This window comes from Dendrobium catenatum, unplaced genomic scaffold, assembly GCF_001605985.2.
Source record: "Dendrobium catenatum unplaced genomic scaffold, ASM160598v2 original_scaffold_279677, whole genome shotgun sequence".
NCBI classification, from domain to species: Eukaryota; Viridiplantae; Streptophyta; class Magnoliopsida; order Asparagales; family Orchidaceae; genus Dendrobium; species Dendrobium catenatum.
Window position 1 is genome coordinate 1 of NW_021598069.1, and position 3,963 is coordinate 3,963.

The 3,963-nt window shown below is 36.4% G+C and overlaps 1 pseudogene; it reads right to left on the bottom strand.

Annotated features, from left to right (window-relative positions):
- Positions 1–230: 230 nt before the first annotated feature.
- LOC110100168 lies at positions 231–2,658 on the bottom strand (annotated as a pseudogene).
- Positions 2,659–3,963: the final 1,305 nt, after the last annotated feature.

Genomic DNA, 3,963 nt, shown 5'->3' on the forward strand with positions numbered 1-3,963 from the left:
TAGAAGCCTAATGGGAAGAAGACCTGTATCCCACAATAGATGACAATGAAGGAAAGGTATGAGTTTTATAGATCCTTTTCTAGCAATAGTGCCTAAGGATTCTCTAATATCATGAAGAGAGAATAAATGATTTGAATTCTATGTATTTCATTGAGAACCTTACAGTCCTCTATATATAAACAAAATTCTTTAGTAGCAAATTTCTACCTGCAATTACACAGTGGTTTTATTACAATGTTCCAAAGATAAAATATAAAAGTAATTAACCATATTTCTACAGGCATGTATCTATGAAAATAAATGGAGACATTTTAAAGCTTGTAAGCATTTACCTCATCTTTCATGATTCCAAATAGCTCGTTCAATACTTGATAAATCATTTCAGCTTTCGGATGTGACTCATTGCTTGCATGAAAGGCATTAACTTCATTTCTGATCTCAATCCAGCTCCATCCAGCATCTTTCTTTACACCCTTTTTCTCCATTAATGACCTCACTCTCTCTGCATTCTCCCACTCATCATGCATCGAATGCAAATTTGAGAGCTGTACGTAACCAGCAGAGTCCATTGGAGATAACTCAATGACCTTCTCAGCAGCAAACTTCCCTAATTCAACATTTCGGTGCAGTCTGCAAGATCCTAGAAGAGACTTCCATATAAAGACATCTGGTTCATAAGGTATCTCTTTTATGATACATAAAGCTTCCTCAAGGTTTCCAGATCGACCCATAATGTCAACCATACACGCATTGTGCAAAGCGGCCGGTTCAAGCCCATAACATTCATCCATGACCTTGAAGAATTTATTTGCTTCACTGACATAACCCATATGATTGCATCCTGCTAACAGTCCCAGAAAAGTAGAATGGTTTGGCAAGCAGGATTCGGACTCCGGTATCTCACCAAACAATTCAAGTGATTTGCACCCAAAGCCATGAATCGCATACCCATGAATCAATGAATTTCATGACATGATATCATGTGCATGCATGACATCAAATTCCAACCTTGCATCATCAAGAAATCCACACTTCGCATACAGATTGATTAATGCATTTCCTACACAAACATCTAGATCACAACCTGACTTCAGTGCAAGGCAATGGAGTTGCCTCCCCTGATTTATCGAAGGAAGGTTTGCACAGGAACTAAGTGCACTAGAAAATCCATACTCATTGGGTTTTAAGCCTTTGCTACGCATTTCACATAGTAATCCTGCAGATCTCTCATATAACCCATTCTGAAAATACCCTGATATAACTGCACACCAAGAAACAATGTCAGAATTTTCATTGTAATCCAACACCTTATCCAGTTCTTCAACCTCCCCAATATCAGCATACATGGTTAGCAAAGCATTCAAAATCCGGTTATCTGATACCATATTTAGCTTAATTACCCAGCCATGGAGTTGATGGCCGAAGTTGATGGGCTCCAAATTTGCACATAATCCTGAAGCCATAATTACAGTTGCAAAGTAAAATCATTAGGCTCAATACCGTCGTAGATCATTTGAAAAAATAACCTTAACGCATCTTGTGCTCGATCATGTCGTATAAAGCACGAGATCATTGAACTCCAAGTGATTACATTCCTACTTTCCATTTTCTTGAAAACCAACTCTGCCTGTTTGATTTTGTAGTTTCTAGAGTACAATTCAATCAGAGAAGTTGAAGAAAAAACACTCTGAGCTATCTAGTTTTTGATCATGTAACCATGAATCTCTTCACCAAGTTGAAGCTCACATGCCGTTAGAATGCTTGTGATTGTGTGCTCATTGGGTTCTATTCCCAATCTAACCATTTGACAAAACAATTTCACTGCTGATCCAAAGCAACCATTCCTACATAATCCAGATATCATTGAAGTGTAGCTCACCAGATCGAGATCCGTAATACTGTAAAAAACTCGAGCAGCTTCATACATCAAACCACATATTGAGTAAAACTCAATGAGAGAATTCGCAACCCGGCGATCGCCACCAAACCCCGAACAAAGAATTAAAGAATGAATCCATTCCCCTAGACTAAGGGAACAAAGGCTAGCGCAAACCTGGAGAGCAGCATTGTAGGCATAATCACTTGGAGCTACCCCAGATTCAAGCATGTCAATAAACAAGCAAACTCCATCCTCCTTAAAGTTATTTAGAACACATCCGAGCACCATTCAGGTCCAAGTGACAACATTCTTCTCCGGCATTTTGTCAAACACCTGGAAGGCGTATGCCATGAATCGAGATTTCATGAGCAGGTCAATAAAAATGGATCCAAGTATGAGCCCTGACTCATCTCCCATGAGCACGGTTTGAATGTACAGATTCTTGGCCTCAGCAAGCCTCTTGGACTTCAGCAGATGTTTCATCTTCAGGGTGTAGAGTTTGGAAGGTATGGATTTCCTCGCTTGTCGGTTACGATCCAAAGAGCTGAGGGGAGTGGTTTTAATCTTCCTTGAATGTTTTTGGTGGCGGTAACGAGCTGGCGAGAGGTTGAGACTTGGTTGAAGGGAAGAAGAACTTGGCATTTTTAAATTTTTGCAGAAGACAACGGCTAGCAGAAAGTGTGAGCCTTGAGCAGGGTGAATTATTAGGTCCGGTCACCGGACGTCCAAACATCCAATCCAGATGTACCACATCACCCAAATACACTGGGACTGGTGTATTTTGGTGACGTGGAGCGCAGGTGAAATTCTGCAGTCTTCTTATCAATATAATAGAAACATTGGAGCAAATATCACCGTTCAGTATATCAAAAGGTTAAGGTTTTGTTTGATTTTTTTGTACCTTTCTTAAAAAGTAGGGGATTTTGCATACACACATACCACTTTATTTCATACTATTTATATATCTAATACTTAAAATATTAATATTACATGAATATTACTCATAGAACAAATTTGAATGCATGGAATGAAATATTAAAATTTATAGGATGGTATGAATGATATAAATGAATTATAGGAGTGATATATTTGATATTAAAATTGTATATGAGTGGTAGACATGTAATATTAATGTTTTAGCCTTTTAGGTGTTAGATATATAAATAGCATGAAATAAAGTGGTATATATGTAAATTTTCCTAAAAAGTAATTTTAAAACTGTTGTTTGAGATAATGTATTTTTTTTAACGGAGTGGTTAATATCAAAAAGCTTTTGAAAACCGTACAAAAAGAACAATATTCAGAACGTGTTTAAGAAAAATTGTTTTATCAAATAAATAAATTTTTTCTGCTTTACTGTTGCCAGACAAAAAAATAAAAATAATAATAAAAACGGACAAACAAACGAGCCATAAGAGCCTGATTGACGCGTATTCAATCCAATACTTTCTCAAAAGTTCTAGAAGTAGCAATAGTAATAGTTGCAGATTTTCGATACCAAATTTGAAAGTTGTCGTTAACTTGTGATGAAAAAAAAAAATTCAGTGCATTAGGATGCGCTTAAAAAATGCTTGGATTTGTATATTTGTGTTGTTAGTGATATCTTTAATTGCAATAATACCGTTGCAATAATTATTTTTCTTGTGATCATATAGCATTCATAAAAAGTTTTTATTATTAATTTATTATTTGAGGGGTTTACATTTATATAGCACCTAGCATTATGTTATTGATATATTCATCACCAAAACATATCTTGTTACTTAAAATATCACTGCGAAATGGTGAAACCCTTGATAATGAAGGATGTAGAGCGGAAATCCATCCGAGGTGTTGTTGAGGAAAGGGCATTGATGCATGAATAAGGAGGAACTTTTGATGGGATCATGCTCGGGAAAGGCGTCAATAAGATCGATAATGTCTACTAGTCAAAGAGGAAGATGAGGTGAAGAAGTCACGATGGAATCTCTTTGATGACGAAACCGACACTTTGATACTTAAAACATAAGAAAATTAAAGTCGACCACCCAATAAGCATTCAACAAATAATAGCAAAAATAATTCAAGCATTTTCTTCTGCTAAA